Genomic DNA, 18,305 nt, shown 5'->3' with positions numbered 1-18,305 from the left:
GATTGGTTGAGAAATAGGAACATAAGTGAACTCTTGTATCTCAATGAGATACAAGAAGATGCTTTCCATTTCCAGAAATGAAGCTTTTTAATTTTTTTCCTTACATGACCCTTTTTCTTTTCTGTGTGTTTCATATGAAGCTACAGGCAGAGTCAACCCAGAGAAAGCAGAACTGAGAGAGGTATCTTGGTGATGTTATTTGAACCTTGGATCAAGTCAAGCCTGAGGCTTCCCTCTCATTTTACTTTTCGCAATTGCACCAGATTAATCTTCCCAAGGCATCATGTTGATTGCCTAAAAGCTCCTTAGTGACTGTGGTCAGTGAAATCCCAATCAGTGGTCTGATGTTAAAGTTATTTCATTACCTGACACTAATTCACACCCATCCTTGCTTGTCCTCAATGAGTCCCTTTCCTATCCCTCATGCTGTAGCTCCAGCTCCACTTGGCCGGGGGGGGGGGGGGGTGCATGGAGCACGGGGAGGGGTGGAAAAGGAGCTTCTGCTCATATTTTTTCCTATTAGAATAATTTACCTCATGATCTTGACATTTTGATACTCTTCATAGCCTTAAGCTTTACCATAAATGCCCTCACTATTCATGACAAAGAAATCAATATGTGCTTCTTTTAAATTCATATGATCATCAGTTTTTAATGTTCCCATGGTACCTGCCATTTACCACTTTTTGTTGCAAACTCTGTTATAAATTCCTTATGGACAATGCCCATGAGTCATATAAAAACATTTATTGAGTTCCAGGTTCTGGATAAGGACAATAATGATAATGATTAATGAAGAAGAGGAAGAGGAGGAACAAGTAATATTTTTTGAGTATGGCTTTTGTATGAGGTCCTAGTCTAAGTATTTTATATATATTGTCTCATTCAATCTTCACAACAACCACATGAAGCAGGTGTTGTCTGTTTCTCCCATTTTACATATAAGAAAATTGGAGAACAGAGATTAAATAAATTGCTCAAAGTCTCACAACTTGTGAGACAAAGTCAATATTCAAACCCAGGAATTCTATACCTTTGTAATGTAACAAGAGATTCTCTGAGCAGAACAACTCCCAGCCCCCACCTTCTCACCTGTTAGGTAAGCCTTACTTTCTAGGCAAAGAAAAATATAGCAGCAAGTATTCATAATGGCCAAGAACTAGAGACAATTCAGTGCCCTCTAACAGGAGAATTGATTTTAGAAATGTGATCTATCCATAGAATGGAATATTATTCAACAATGAAGAGAATGAACTACTGATACATGTAACAACATGGATGAATCTCCAGATCACAGTACTAAGTGAAATAAAATAGTGTCAGAAAAGTATATAATGTATGAGTCCATTATATAAAACTCTAGAAACTATTAACTAAACTATACTGAGAGAAAGCAGATCAGTGGTTTCCTGGGGTTAAACCAGGCTTTAGGGGTAGAGAGAACTTTTAGGGTAACAGAAATGTTCTGGATACTGATAGTGGCCATGATTTCACAGAATACACACTTGTCAAAGTTCATTGAATTGTGCCTTTTAAATGGATGCAGTTTAATATATGTAAATTATATCCCAATAAAGCTGATTTACATCATTAAAATAACAAAATAAAACAAAACAAACAAAAAACCTAGACATTCCACCACCAGAGGCTGGAGTCAACTACTATGCTAACTCCTAGTGTTTTTTATTTAGAATACACTTTCAGGCACTAATATTTGTAACGTTTATAAATTTGTTTAACAAAGAATTTCAAGTGTCTCTTTAGTAAAAATAATTCAACCCCAGAAAGCATAATCCCTACTCAGTTATCATAGTAGCTAAAAATACGTCAATGTTACATTTCACCAATTGGTCAAAATATTTTAAGTAACATAAATACATACATTTTTGCAGTCTGAATTTTTATTTTTAATCCAACTAAATTTGGCATTGCTATGGTCAGAGGAGATGTCTTATACTTAGCCTTAGAACACAGAAATTGTTCTGAACTAACATATTCATGAAAAATGTGTGTGTGTGTGTGTGTGTGTGAGAGAGAGAGTTTGCTGGACATTATGCATACATGGTTATGGATAGAGAAAGGAAAGTAGGCAAAGGGCCAAAAAAATAAGCAATAAAATGTCCTTGGTGTGTGGTCAGGCATGAAGTTGTAGCCTGGGCCTTCAGTGGCTCCAGCAATGAGTTAATAAGCCTATAAAGTATGTGTCATTTTAGATGTTCAGAGGCCAAAGCACTTGAAACAAAGTGATTTACATGACCAAGTTCCCCTGAGTCAGGATCATATTCTTATTCCCCAAGATGCCTTAAATATTTAGCAGAGCCACCTGTACTATTGAAAAAATAATCTCCACAATGCTCTCAAGACCACCTCCATACACAGTACTGTAAATGACACTGAATAAAATAAAAATGAAATGGTTTATAGTGGATGACAATCTAATGTTCCTCCCACCACCTCCCCAAACTAAAAGCCATAAACTAAAGAGTAGATGCTTTTTATTTTTGTTATGAGCCAGCAAGTTTGACCATTTCTTTCTAGTCAGATTATGTTCATTGGGGTTGAAGTAATTTCCACCTAAAAATTTGAATATTTTCACAAAGAGTAGTGTTCATCTCAGAACAACACAGTATTACTCACAAAATACACCAATAAAATATACTCACGATTCCAAAGTTTCTGGATACGTGGCGTGCTTGGGAGATAGGAATTCATCAACAGGAAAATCACAGCAATTCACTAGCATGTAGAACTCTGGGTTCAGTCCTTGCCTATTGCTTACTGACTGAGTGACCTTTTGAGTTATTTTACTTTCTCCAGTCTCAGTTTCTTCATTTGTTATGGTGTTATAGATGTGACAGAAAATAATTTTCTCTCTACTTTTCCAAGTTCTAGCTAGGACCCCTGTAATCAAAAACAGATTGATAAGAGAAAAACTAATAGGTTTCTTAACATGTATACCTTATGTACACATGGTAGATACCCAGGTGAAAATGTGTAACTCTCCAGAGTGGTTTAGAATTCTGACTTAAATATCATCTTCATCTAAAGACAAAAGGAAAGGTGAGAAAATGTTACTTACAGGAGGTAATTAGTACAAAAAAGAAGGGTAAGGTTGTTATGTAGATTTAAGGTGATACCTTCTCCATTGATAAGATTGTCTTGTGATTTCAAGTCAACCCTCTTCGGGTACAGAGAGGACCCTGAACCCTTACCAATGGAGAGTCTTAGGGTTGTCATGAAGATTCAGTGAGCTAATGTAAAAAGATATTCAAAACACAATTGGAACATAGAAAGTGCCCAATGAAAGTTAGCCATTATTATTTCAGAGCAATGGTTCTCCATGTGTGGTTCCTGCAGCTGCAGCACCACCTGGGAACTTACCAGAAATACAAATGCTCAGGCCTCATCCCACATCAACTGAATCAGAAACTCTGGGGACAGGGAGACAGGAAGGAAGGGGGCAGGACACAGCCATTAAAGGAATGACGCAGCAGTTAGCACCAAGATGGAAAAGTCAGCTCCAAATAGAACTGGAGACCCAAGATGGTGGCAGATGTGCCCTCCAGTGGACCTTGAGCTTCATTATATACATTGTAATGTATTAGAATGGTGAATCACACACCCACAAGCGCCATGACAGTGCCGAGCTAACCATGAGAGGTCAAAGAAAAGGCAGTGGCCCAATTCCTGGGAAGCCCTGCCCCTTCCTCAAAGTAGTTAGAATAATCCTCTCACTTGTTAGCATATAAAAACTAGCAACACTGCACCTTGTGTGGTGCTGTCTCTCTCTTGCCTTCTGAGACAGCCTGCACTCTATGGAGTGTGTATCTACTGCTTCTTTAACCCCTCTCCTCCAATGCCTCACGGCCTTTCTCTTGCCTTTTGAGATGGCCTGCACTCTGTCTATGGCGTATACAGCTCTCTAAATAAATCTATTTTTACTCAACTGTGGCTCGCTCCTGAATTCTTTCCTGTGTGAAGCCAAGGACCCTCACTTGACAGGGTGCATCCCAGGAACTCAACCGAGACCTTGCATATGGCCGTCCTCTCACATCCCCTTTCTTCCTGTATCAGCAGGAGCCAGTACTCTGTTTTAACAAGCCCTGAAGGTGATTCTGATACCCACTGAAATTTGAGAACCATGCTTATAGACTGTAGGCTAAAGGAAAAAAATAAGTTCTAATATAATTCATCAATAAGAACTTCTTATTTTTTGTGACTATTTAAATGCAGGAGAATGCTTGGTTTTGTTTTTTTTTTTTTTTCTAAATAACTAGAAAAAGAAATCCATCAGTGGCTTGAGAACAGTAGGATTTCTGCAGGATAACTCTTACCATCTTATTTTACCACACAACCATGTTCCAAGAGATCTATTATTAAATTGTGTTAACATATTTTATAAAGCTAAAGACACAATGGAAAAACTCACGTAAAAGAGAGAGCCTACAGTATTGGTGATAACTATGAAATTATACATTTGAACACAGCCTATTATTCATTAATCTCAGCCATTTCCATAAACAACATTCTATGACTATACAACTGGCCCATAAGCATATGAAGAATCAGTGACACATCTAGGTGTAGACATGCAATGCAAGATTTCTATCTGTGCATTTTGTGGCTTAAGTATAGTCAATAAAGTGTGTCCACAGTTAAAAGGCAATATTGCCATTTAGAACAAAGCAAGCTAACGTGGATCCTTTTGTCACTCCATCCTTCATACTGCTGTCATAGAGATTTTTCTAAAGTACATATTTATGTCACCATACAACTTAAAAGACTTAAATAGCTCCCTTAAGCCTGTGTATGAGAGCCTTTGTAATCTGGCACCTGCCGACCTATTTCATGGACCTCAGTCTTATAATTATACCTTCTCCATGGAGCCTTCCTAGTGTGAACAAAAAATACTGTAAACCATATCGGTAAACAAAGAATGCTGAAGTCATCAAGTCATCAGCGGCTGCTGCCACCCCCCAATGAAGACAAGCCTGCAGCCCAGCCTCTGCAGCCACTCACAATGGTGCACTCTGAGGGGACTCAGAATAATAAAGGACAAGATACTGGCCCTAGATAGCTAGATGCTTATCAAAGGGATGAATTCAATGAGCCCAAATGTTTGAATCCTCCCATACTTAGGAAAGCACTAAATTCTTTAACTTGAGATGCCTGTTCTTCTTTAGATAACAAGTCCAGTAATCTTTTATTGTTCCAACTACCTGGTCTTTGTTGTAAAGCTCCTATATATCCTAGCTCCTCCCCTACCTCTTCAGAGCAGTCCCTCAGAGCAATCTGGGAGGCTGTCATCCCGGCTAGAGTCCTCCCGCCAAATAAAACATAACTCTCAACTTGTAGGCTGAGCACTTATTTCAGTCGACACTAGACAGCCCACTCCCCGTTACTAGAGATTTGGTCCTTCCTAACTCAGAACTTCCAGAGCACCACATGCAGACCTCTAGTTGTCATTTTTATATCGCATTATAATTCTTATTTGCACGTCTGTCCCTCAACAAGAATTTTTACTGGCGGCAAGAAGCACATTTTCATTTTTGTGTCCCCAGCAATTGGCATAAAGCCCAGTACAAAAGAGATACTTAGTAAATAAAGACTTTCTGTGGATCTAAAATGTAAGATCTATATATGACTGAGAGATCAGCCCAGGAAAATACAGCCATCATCTACAGTCTCTCTGCACCCATATAAGGACCAAAATCTTCTAATTTTGAGAAAAAGCTCTGCCACTTCCAAGATTCCATTGTCATCCTCATTCTAGCAGACACAGTCTCCAAGACAGAATGTCCTCTCTGTTAGCACTGTTTTCTGAGACCCACTAAAAACTCGTTTCTTTTAAGACATGCTGACCCCCAAAGTTACTATGCCAGTTGATATTGATTGAAACACCCAATTTTTATCCCAGGCTATAAATCATGAGCTTTACAGTTTTAAGGCTTAAGTCAAAACTGCAAAGGAAGCTGGGTGCAGCAGTTTTAAAGCAGCTGACCCCCACATTTGTTGGCCTACTGAATAATCCTTCTGGCTCCAGAATCATGGTAATTATTTGCTCATCCACAACTCACAACTATTCATCTGACTTCCCTCACAGCCCTGATATCATTTCACAACCTCTCAGATAAGCATTTTAGGAGCTTCCCTTTCTAAACTTGGCTTTGTCCCCTGGTCTTTTATACTTGCTAAATCATTCAGCCCCGAAGCATTTGGCCCAGGGTAGCTGGAACACCCAGCCAGCTACCTAAACTAGTTTCTGCCCAGAAGCACTCACGCCTTAAGTTACAACACAACACCTTGAATTAATCACAAATTGTTTGAGAATATCCTGTTTGTTTGGTTGCTCCTGATCATCTGTCTACTGCCATATCCCTTAGGCCGAGAGATACATTTTCAGTTTTTAAGTAAATCCGAGCAACGAGCAACGGATGGGTCTGGATGGAATGACAACAACTCTCCCTGTAAGTACCCAAGCTCCTCATTGTCTGCCTGGAGAAACCTACTGGAGGTTCCCTGTTGGTGATTCTGAGATATCTGAGGTCGCTCCTTGCTTGGAAGTTTCTGTGATGCTCTTTTGCAGCAACCAACAGAAGCTTCAGTTTTCTCATCCTTACGGGGCTTCTGTAAGAATTAACTGAGACAACATAAATAAAGCGAGGTGTTGGTACACAGCACACACTGAAAATAACCAGTAAACGGCAGCCACTATTGCAAGTGGATTTTGGAGGCTGTATTCGTTTCCTAGGGTTGCCAGAGCAAGCACCAAAGACTGGCTTAGAACAATAGAACTTTATTGTCTCACAATTCTGGAGCCTAAAAGTCCAAAATCAAAGTATTGGCAGGAAATGCTTTCTTCTGATGGCTCTAAGGAAAGATCCTTCCTTGTTTCTTCTAGCTTCTGGGGGCTGCCAGCAACCCTCCATCCCTTGGCTTGTAGATACATCCTTCTAGTCATATGGCCACCTTCTCCCTGTGTGTCTTCATATCATCTTCCCTCTGTGCTTATCTGTCTGTCTCTGTGTCCAAAGTCTCCTTTTTACAAAGACACCAGTCGTATTGGATGAGGGCCTAATGACCTCATTTTACCTTCATTACCCCTATAAAGATCACATTTCTAAATAAGGCCATGTTCTGCAGTACTAGGGGTTAGGACTTCAACATATCTTTCAGGGAAAACACAGTTTAACCCATAACAGAGGTGAAGGGTAGCAGAATATGTCACCTTAAAAAGTGACTCCAGGAGTTCAGGACATGCCACTCCAAAATATGCCGCTTTGGTATATTGACTATTTTGAGCTGAAGGCACTTGACAAACAGCAAATGCAGGGAGAGGCTTTCTCTGAACACCCCTTATCTGCCTAAAGACAGATCCTCTAAAAGGAACACACTTGTCATAAATTCCTTCCCCAGGAGTTTCCTTCGGCAGAGAAGACTGACTCATCACAGGAGAGGAGGCAAGAGGTCAACACCACACCTAAACAAATGTTGCCACAAACTGTCATATCTCCCATATATATTCTTCTAAGGTCCCATTCAGCTGTCCTGAAAATCATTCACTCTCCCCTAGGAGGCCTACATTCTTTTCCTCTTTTTCCTATGAAGATGGTATTTCAGTCTGAGTTCTTTTTTTTTTTTTTCAACATTTTTTTTTATTGATTTATAATCAGTCTGAATTCTAAGTCACCTTCAAGAGTTACTTATTTTCTTCTGAGTACCTCCCATGTATACATGGAATATACATGTTAATAAACTTCTGATTGTTTTTCTCTTGTAAATCTGTCTATTATTACAAGAGTCTCAGCTAGAACTCAGAAAAGTAGAACAAAGTTATTCTTTTTCTCCCCTGCAGAAGCAGAGTAGCCCATTGTGGTAAGAATATGGAATGGTATTTTGTTTTTCTAATAACTGACACAATTTTGTTTTCTTGACTTCCTTTTTCTTGCTGAGAAGCAAGATTCTCTAATTATATTTCAACGGAGTGTTAAATTTTTTTTCAATTTCCCTTTTGTTATTAAAATAATCAGACAAGTTACTCCCTTAGGCTCTCCCTATCCCCAGAGAACACCTGCTACGGGTAAGGAGAAGGCAGCAGTGTGTTGGTAGACCAGCTCTTCAAGGGAGAGAAAATCTAAAGACCCCAATTTGTAACATTGGCTGATTTCCACTGTGTACTGAGTGCTGTATAAAGTACTCCCACCAAGGCTGATTCAAATCACCAATGAACAACTGGCAAAATTCCTGAAAATTTAAACTTAGTCTCTCGAGCAGGTATGAACTGTTTCCAGCCCACCACTGAAGACATGGTCTACTTTCTCATGACTGCCTTCTCCCTTTCTCCTCTCTGATTCTCCAGCCTGCATTTACCTGCAAAACTTCAGCCAACTGCTAAAGGAGGAGGCAACATGGACGTCCTTGGGAAACAGCGAGCTGCTACTGGCGACTCTGACACCCTTTCTGACGGCTGTTGCTGTCTCTTATCTTCCAACGCGGCAGGGCCTCCTCTGCACAGCAGGTGTCCAGGGACTGGATGTGCATTTTTTGGTTCATTGGCGGGTCCTAAAGGGTCTTAACTAGGCCTCTTTGTACCTACTCCCCAGACTTTTCCTTGTGCAATTCAATCTACAGACTTTCTGTAGCTGGGACCTACTCTTCCACAGTCCTTCTGGAAGACATCTGCAAGAAAGCTTTCACCCCATCCATCTTCTTTGGCATCCACCCAATGCAGGGAAATCTAAGTATCTTTGCAAATAAAACGGCAGAAAATGCAGGTGCCCTCTGGTTAAGCCATGTCTCCCCTACCACTTTCCCCTTGCCTAATTAGTATCAAACACTCTGCTGGTCCAATAAGAAACAGCTTTAGGACAAGAGACGGTTGTCAGCACCTAACCAAATAGAGAGGAGGGAACAGATTGCTCAGACATCCACAGATGTACAGGAAAAGGAGAGAAACAAGTCCAAAGTCCTTCTCTGAGTAGGGAAGAGTAGTTTTCACAATATGACTTCCGCATTCTCCCAAAAGTCAACATCTTCCTCTCTCCTGGTCCCCTTTGAATATAATTCACTGATAAAGACTGGGAAACCAGTTTGGCCTTTCTAGCAGTAGGAAGGCAAAGATTAGGAACCTTGTGACTGAAAACCAGGCCTTGGAGAATTCAGTCATTTTATTATCAGAGTTCTGAGTCCACTATATTTGCTACATTATTCAGCAACCTTTGGGAGTAGAAAAGGATATTAGCATCAATGGATAACATTATGAAGAGAGAACAATAACACGTCACAATGCTCCCTTACATTATTATTCTAGTAGTGGAGGGTTGGGGGTGGAGCTTGTTTTTAATCAAAACTACCCATAATCAAATCTGCCTCTCAAGTTGGAAGAACAGGGGGAGGAATTAGTTTATGTCTCTGAGAAAACAAATCTCTTTGCCGCCCCTTTTCAATTGTAGAGACTGGCGGGCGAGGAGAATTGAGACCTGGAGGAGACAGTTTAGCAGAGCAAGAGCACATCCACTTGTCTTTGGATACATAAGAAGAGCCCCAGAGCAAAGACTGAGGACAGTAGGGTCTATTTCCACTTCTGAGGGGGAGGCTACAGAAGTAGAGGAGAGAGAAAAAAAGATAATGGGAAAGCAACGCTGTAACAGCTGAGGATTGTTTTGTTTTATTTTTTCTATTTTCCACGAAAATATTTGCTGTGCTAAGATATAAACCCTCTATGGGGTTCTCAAATGTGCAGTAAAGCGTCCGTGAGGGTTATTTTTTTCATGTAATTCAAAGAGAAGGGGATGTGTACCGTCTTAGTTCAGCTTGGGGTGGAGAGAAGGGAATTTGCCTGGGGGATGAGAGGCTAGGAATATGGAATAAGTTCTCCCAGAAGCAGGAAGCAGGAGCCAGCCCTGAAGCAAGGTAAATCCCTGGTAAGGTGTAGAGATCTCAGAGAAGACAGAGAACAGAGGGTCTGCACTGACATCTGGGTTTTACTATTAATACTGTTGCTGTTGTTCTTATTCTCCATCAGGCAGCCAAACAGAACACACGCAACATAGCTCCCAATAACACCCAAGACACGATGGCCCCTCTATCTGTGTCAGGAACTTGTGAGAGATATTATTACCAACTTGTCTATATGCCCCTAATCAGCACTAACTTTTATTCATACTCAGGGCCACGTGGTGAGAAGCTTGGAAAATGTGATCGGTTCCTAGAGCTGACATGCGGGTAGCCAGGATCGTGCCAGTTGCTACAAAGCACTACTATGGTTCTTCAATCTTAACCTAATAGAAGGTGAACAGCAGGTACCCTCATGGTGGCCCTTCCTTTTCCAGAAACTGAAATCTGTCACAGAGCACTGTGACTCCACAGAGTTGAGTAAACTTGAGCCAATCTGCACTATTGTGAGGCATGCAGTCCCCATGTCCCACTGACCTGCTTGGCAAGAGTACCTTTCCTGCCTGGCGTGAACAGCACATGTGTCAGCCTTTCTTCTCTGTGCGGGAAGAAAAGTCAATAGCTAGAACTTTGGCCCATTACAAACGTAAAATGTGCTACTCTGAGGAGGCAGCATTAGAAGGTCTTTTCTAATAAACTTTTCTCATTAGGAATTCCGCATCTTGTCATCTGAGAGGTCTTCCCGCGTGGTGGTTTTGCGATAGTTGCCACAGCCCTGTAACAGGAGCAGCAAAGCCCTCAGCTGATCGTATTTCACTTTGTGAAATTCAAATCCACAAATATATGCCAGGGTTGCTGGTGGCCAATGTCCCTTCCACCCTGTCACAAAATGAAGTAGGGGCATGAGATTTTCATGATGCCCATTTGTAAGTCACTGACACTAGAGTGTCTCATACACTTCTTTTCAGACACCCTACTGGGTTTTTCTTTGGACTTTTTTCCTCCTTTTTTAAACTTTCATTTCTCTAGTTAGTTACATATCTTCTTCAAGGTGGAACGAAAGCCTTTACTATTTGAATTCCATGCAGAAGACCTACTGATAGACAACTCTCTGAGCTGCCCAAAGCAACTCTGTGAACACAGTATACTGTTTTCCCAGAGGAGACGGTATATACACTTCCTCATCAGGTGTGCTTTGGTGTAGATTTCCACTATGTACCTTTGACCATCTCTCTTCTTGGAAGAGTCTCTACCGCTTGTCAGAAGATGTGCTACTGGGTGTTTTCAATAAAGACAGCCTTTGTCATTGGGGTCAACCATTGTGTAAATTTAGAAATGTAACACGGTTTTTGTATCTCAGTTTCCTCTTTCACAAAATAGACAGTTCCCTCATGAATCACTATTGCATACAAACAAGAATAATTTAGTGCATTACACCTCTAATACCTATTTTCAGTATATCTGGCATATTATGAAAGCAAAATAATTGAAAAATGGAAGAGAGAAGAGAAAGAAATGAAATGAAGAAGAAGCAAAGGAAGGAAAGGTGACAGGATTAATTAGACATTAAGGAAGCTCTGGGATCCCACTGTATTTTCCATTCACATCTTTCCCTGGCTAAAAAAAAATCTGCTCTAAAAATAAAAAGCCCATATTTAGGGGTATATTCTAAGGTTGAGGATACATGAACAGCCTTCATACTTGTCAACAACTGGTTGTTTTGTCCACCTTTGTAACAGTATCTTGCACATTAAAGGTACTCAATAGAGGCTCTGGCAAATACTTGTAGAATAAATGTTTAAAGCTGGTGTGGATACCATTAGATGAAAGGTTGATAAGGAAAGGGAGAGATCAAGCTGAGAATACTTGAATTCAAAAATCAATATGTATATCATTAAAATGAAACAGCCAGATCTGATGTGCCTCCCAAAGTGATGCAATGTGAAATACATATCATATTCTTGCAAAAACCCGAACCTGCACTGGATCAAGGCTTTAGAGCTGAAATCCAGTTGAATAAGAAAATGGCAGCAGGAGGGACAAGTTAAACACACCTCAAGGAAACAGACAATGTAGGACATTCTACAGGTCAACTCAACTAGTATCTTCAACAGGACAATGACAAGGAGAAAAAGAGAGAAAACCATCAGGGACTTTGATTGAATCCCAATTTGACCAAATAAATTATACAAAGACAACTGGGGAGACTGTAAGGTAAACTGTGTATTAAATGATTCCAAGGATTTATTGTTTAGTCATGAATAATAGTGGTTTTATGGCCAGGTAAGAAAATATCCATGTTTTCAGATTTGTGTATTGAAATAGAACGATGTGATGTTTGAGGTGTGCTTAAAATAGTTAACACACATGCAAAAAGGGAAAGGGAATGGATAAATACTGTATGGCAAAATGTTTAAAATCACTGGGTCTGGGTAATAAGTATAAAGATGATATACGTATGGGGGTACATTTTGTTGTTTTCCATGCTTTATGTTTGAAACATTTATAATATAATTCTTTTCAAAACTAAATAACTTAGGGGACATTCTGACCAGGAAGGGGCATAAGGAGCTTTTTGAGGTGCTAGCAATGATCTCTGTATGATCTGGGTGGTAGTTACATAAATGTGTACAAATGCAAAACTCATCAAACTGTACACTTAAAATTATGCTCTTTATTGCATTTGAGTTATATTGCATTAAAATAAACAAACTAGTCTCCATCTTTAGCAGGCAAAATTAAATTAGATAAACACCTATATGAATAACTAAATGCAGCACATATCTGCTCCCCTGGTCCCATTGGATGCCTCCACTTAAGAGATTTCTGAGAATTCCTGCATCCACTCTTTACCTAGTCTTCTGAGTGCCAAAAAGCAATGACATTCACTCACAGAGAATGCTGTCTCCATGTTTTAGAGGCTGGAAAAACTGTCACCCCTGTTGCTGGGGTGATGGGATTTGAAAAAGAGGTAATTACAAGCATTGGCCTTGAGTCATTAGCATCTCAGAGCCCTGGAAAGAAGAAGTGGAGGAAAAAACTGATGTGTCTTTAGGCAAAGAGACAGAAGGAGAGAGACCTGAGGGATGGTCAGAAGTGAGAGCATCAGTAGAGGGACAGTGGCTCCACAGGGTTGGACCTCTAGGGCTGTGGCTCAAAAAAGTGTGTGGCACCAGACAGTCCCACATTCACCAGAAGATCCCGGGAACAGCCCTGAGGAACAACTGTTGATGCTGCTCCTAACCACAGGAAAAGAAAGGAAGAGAAAAATAGTGAACAGCTATCAAAGGTCATTTCTCAGGAAGACTGTGGACCGAAGAGTGGTAAACAGGTGAAGCACCAACACCTTAGTGTAATCAGTTTACTGTAATGACTGAATCTGATCCCTTTTACTGGCACAAGAGAGAATAATACAGAGAAAGGAACAGACGCTTGAAAGGAAGGGAAGAGAATCGATGAGGCAGGCAGCCCTGAAGATCTCTGGATCGCCTTGGAGGTTGTGCTTCCGTTTCTTGAAGAATAGCACACTTTCACAGCTGAATAGTACACTTTCACAGCTGAATAGCATTACGGTCCAGTCCTGTAAGATCTAAGAAGTCCCACAATCATCCCCTTCAGTTCAAACTGGCAGAACTAGGGTGGCTGATTAAGTCTGTGGGTCACATCATACTAATGTCCTATCCAGTGGGTTGTTTCACCACATCCTTGGTGCTCTCTGCAATAGAGATACACTGAGAATTTTCCAAATCTTTAAATTCTAGTTCCTTTTTGCTTAATATTTCCTTCAACAATTCACTTCTCTCTTCTTGTGTTTTACTAGAAGCAGTCAGAGGGAACCAAGTCGCTCCTCAGCACTTTGCTTAGTAATCTCCTCAGTTAAATTCCCAATTCATCTCTCACAGGTTCTACCTTCAAAACACTGGAATGTGAACAAAATTCAGCCAAGCTCTTTGTCACTTTATAACCAGAATTGCCTTCTCTCCATTGTCCAAGAACACGTTCTCCATTTCTGCCTGAGACGTCATCAGAATGGCCTTTACCATCCATATTTCTATCATTTTAGTCTTGATTATTTATTATGCTCTATGAAGATGGAAGCTTTCTTTACAGCACTCCTCTTTTCTTTCTGAGTTTAACAGTCCCTTCATGGTAACCTTGGCTTTTCTAGCACATATTTCAAAACCTTCCATTACCTACCCATTACCCAGTTCCGAAGCCACTTCCACAGCACCCCACTTCATGGTACTGATTTCCGTATTAGTCAGCTCAGGCTTCCAGAGCAGAATACCACAGACCGGATAATTTAAACAACAAATATGTATTTTCTCACAGTTCTGGGGGCTTGGAAATTCAAGATCAAGGTACTGACAGATTCAGTGTCTAGTGAGAAAGCTCTTCCAGGCTTTCAGATGGCTACCTTCTCACTGTGTCTTCTTGTGACAGAGAGAGGAAACTCTGATGTCTCTTCCTCTTCTTATAAGGGCACTAATCCCATCATGGGGCTCTATTCTCTAGTTACCTTCCAAATACTCCATCTGATACTGTCATGTTGGGGACCAGGGCTTCAACATATGGATTGAGGACACACAAGCATTTGGTCCATAACATTACTAGAGCATAATCTAGTTGATCCTGACTGGTATAAAACCTATGAAGATAAGGGAAGATAACCTCAGGATGAAGCCAACATTGTAGATAGCAAAGTGGAAAAATACACAGGATTTTTGACATCACTGAACCACTGGATCACCCCTCATAGGAAGTCCATTCTATTGCTAGACTTACCAGTTATATATAAGACATTAATTCCCTTATAATTGAAGCTATTTGAATCAAAACTGCTTAACTGGTACGTGATTATGTTCTGTATTATGTGATCCCCCCAAATGGCCACATCTGAATGGAATCAGAGAGGGCACCAGATCTCCGAGCAAACAATATTCAGGGTGGGCAGGGGTCTGTAAAGTAGCTGGATACAAAAGCTCTGTCCAGTAGGGACATCATATCCAGGAAGTGGCTGACCAAAATCAATCCAAGTCCTTCAGTTAAGTCTACTGGTAGCAGCAAAAGGAGCTGAATTAGAAGCAGAAGAGAGCTGCACATCGTGAAATGAATTTCATAAATTGTGGGCTATAGTCATAGTTTTCATTTTCTATCATAGAATTAAAAAGCCACGTATCTTCCCCATTATGAGAAAAATTTAGCAACATAAAAATTATGAGTTCACTTTCATACCTTCACCCCACCATATCACGCAGCCCGACATCACCAATTCAGTAACGTTGTGCCTCTGTAGGAGGATAGCCTGTCGTGGCTGAGGAAGAGCGGAGAAAGTAACTGAGGGCTGCACCTGCCACCGAGAGGGTTAGGAGACAACTGGCTAGAGATGAGCAATATTCCCACTGACCCGTCAGTTCCACAATGCCAATCAGTCTGAGAAGCCCAGCTATATGCCTGTATGCCTGTTCCTGTTTTTCTGTGATGCTGGCTTTGGGTGGAGATCTCTAGCTTCCTTATTTCCTTCCACGTGTCCTTTGAATAAACCCCCTCTGAACTATGGTGCCTCTCTTCTCTGAACATCGTAAATATCCAATTACTCCAACCAGCTCTCTCAAAAAGAGAGTCCACTCTTCCTCTAACAAATTCCACTCGTATTTTTTAAGTGTAAAAAAGTGAGTCTTTTCTCCCAGAGCAACGTTTGTTGAAACAACCCTGGTCCTAGACTGCCACGTTGTAGTTGTTGCATCACTTGTTTCCACCAGATGGCACTGTTGCTGATTCACACACCCGGGAGTCCCACAAAATTTAATCTCATTACTGAACAAATGCTGGCAACTGCTTCACAAAGATAACTGCTTCTCCACATTCCTGAGAAATTACCAGTTTTAACAACTACTGTCTCTCTAAATAACTTACTGGATGCAGCGGTGTTCTCTAGAATCTGGCAGGAGAGATGACCACTTAGCAAAGAATCACACAAATAAACACAAATCAGAGAAACAAAGGTTCCTGTTGCTAATGACCAAGCCTGAGGGTTGGAAATCCAAAGGAGCAAAAGAAACTAAATTTGAAGGTGGGGAGGGGAAGCATCCTCCCAAACAGTAGGAACAGCAGTTAAGAAGGAACTGAGACTGGAAGGATTATGGCACTTTGGAAAGGCTAAGAAAAAGAGAACCCAGAGCTCTGAAACTGAGGATGACAGCAAAAGAAAGGAGGAAATTTGAGGGGTCCCAGGGGTAAGTCTTTGGTTTCAGTGACCACCTATATAATGATTCTCAAATTTGTTATCTCTAATCACTGCCCCTACTTGATATATCCACTTTGTTTCAAAGACGTCCTCAAATACATGCACAGCACTGAATTCATGATCCTCTCTGGTCTGACTGGCCGTTCTTGAATATCAATAAATGGCACAACCTATACATTCAGTTGCAAAATTCAGAAAACTGGGAAGAGTCCTTGCAGTCTCCCTTATCCCTTAGCTGCAGGGACCATCCACCACCAAATCCTGTTCGTTTTATCTACCAAATCCAACAGTTTTCTCTAGACCATTGATTCTCCAGTGTGGTCTCCAAGCCAGCAACATTAGCATCTCCAAGGAACTGGTCAGAAATGCAAATTCTCAGGCCCCAGTCCAGGCTTACTGAAACAAGGGGGCCCAGAAGCCTGCATTTTAACAACCCCTCCAGCAACTGGCAGTCCAGTACACTTGGAGGATCACTGATCTACATCTACAGGGTCCCTGCTGCTGCCATAAATTTATTCCACTATTTCTTTTTCTTTTTTTTTTAACATTTTTTATTGATTTATAATCATTTTACAATGTTCTGTCAAATTCCAGTATAAAGCACAATTTTTATTCCACTATTTCTTATCTGGACCACTGCAGTAGCTTCACAATTGTTCTTCCCCACATCCATTAAAGCTTCCTTCTAGGGTGACTCTCAGCCCAAGAATCTATTATAATCTACAGGAATCTACTCTAAACCAACTAAACTCAAGTCTTTGGGGATAGGGCCTAGGCTTTGGTATTGTTTAAAAGCTTCACTTTGAAGGCCCAGACTGAGAACCACTACTCAATGCTACTCTGCAACCAGGCTGATTTTTTTTTTTTAATGCAAATCTGATCTTATAATTCCCCTACTTAAAACCAGCCAGGATCCAGCCTACATTTCTAACACCTACAAGACTAGCAAGTGCTCTGGCCCCTACATTTGCCACACACCCTCTGGTCTTCTACCATACTGGTCTTCAATCCCTTGCAGGTTCCATGCTTCCTCTTGCCTAAGAGTTTTCCACATGCTGCTTGCTCTCTTGGCCTAAATATTCCTGTCTCATCCCTTTTGCCTTGTAGTCCTCACTCTGCAGATCTCCATTCCAACTTCCCTTCCCCAGGGAAGTCTTTCCCAACCTTCTTTGTCATAGGAAGAGCTGGGTAAGGAGGATCCAGACATCCCAGTTTGCCTAGGAAGTCCTGATTTATGAATTTATGGCTTAAGAATGTACTTATCTATAATTTTATATTTATTTGTGGTTATTTGATTCATGTCCATATTCCTCACTGGATCAGAAACTGCAAGAGTTTGATATAGAGGATGCACTAGCAAATATTTGTTGAATGACTGAACAACCTTTTGAACACACTAATTAGTGTTCGCATTTATATAAGAGGAAACTGAGTCCAGAGTTTAAGTATTTTGCTTAAATCACACAGTTAGTAGATGGTGTGGCTGGAATTTGGACCCAGGTCAGGGATTTTCCAATGTCAATAACCATGAAGCTGTGCTTGTAGAGAGATTTCACAGCCTGATTCAGTGCCTGAGTTTCCACAGTGGCTCAGGATTGAGCTTTGTTTGAGTCTTATTAGAACTGAGCTCAGCTTGAAGGCTACATAGATATTTCCTTTCTATTGAAATTTTAATCTGCTTCAAGGAAGTGAAGCTTATGGCTCTCAGGGTATAAAGGGCAAATGTGTGGGAGAAGCCAGAGATCAAACGGTCAAGTACACTTGTTAGAGAATTTTTCATGAGCTGAATTCAAATGCTATCAGTAAAGAAACTCCCCCTTGGATTTAAAAGAATAAGAACAAAGGACGAGGGGAAAGGCAGCTATCAGTGCACAAAGAGAAGGCAGATGGAATGGTCTAGGCCTGGGGATGTGGAATAGATGCAGCCAAGAGCTGGGACAGGGGTCACAAGAGAAGCCAATGCAGCAGAACCAAAGAAGCTGCTTCTCCCTCAGTGAAAACCCAGGAGGAAACACTCAGTTCCCTGTAATTCATCAGTGGGTCCCCTCCATGTGTGCCAACTGCCCTTCCTCTTTCTGAGTAATAGTGAGATATAACTCCAGGAGGTCACCTTGCCTCATTGATTCCCACTTTTCTCACATGCAAAATGAGGAAGCTCAACTCA

General features: G+C 40.8%; 1 protein-coding gene across 8 annotated transcripts in view; it reads right to left on the bottom strand.

The window, feature by feature from the left end:
* The window catches only part of TMC1 (transmembrane channel like 1), a 314,121-nt gene that overhangs the window by 148,663 nt on the left and 147,153 nt on the right, over positions 1–18,305 (bottom strand). The window contains exon 1 of one of the 8 annotated variants that reach the window (XM_074361706.1): positions 8,371–9,087. The exons of 6 other annotated variants lie outside the window; for them this stretch is intronic. The gene's annotated coding sequence lies outside the window, so the exon portion shown is untranslated. Of the gene's footprint in view, positions 1–8,370; positions 9,088–18,305 lie in introns of those variants that run through there. One more of the 8 variants, XM_074361705.1, reaches the window with a different exon arrangement.

Source organism: Camelus bactrianus, chromosome 4 (assembly GCF_048773025.1).
Source record: "Camelus bactrianus isolate YW-2024 breed Bactrian camel chromosome 4, ASM4877302v1, whole genome shotgun sequence".
NCBI lineage: Eukaryota > Metazoa > Chordata > Mammalia > Artiodactyla > Camelidae > Camelus > Camelus bactrianus.
This window is presented reverse-complemented; position numbering and strand designations above follow the sequence as displayed.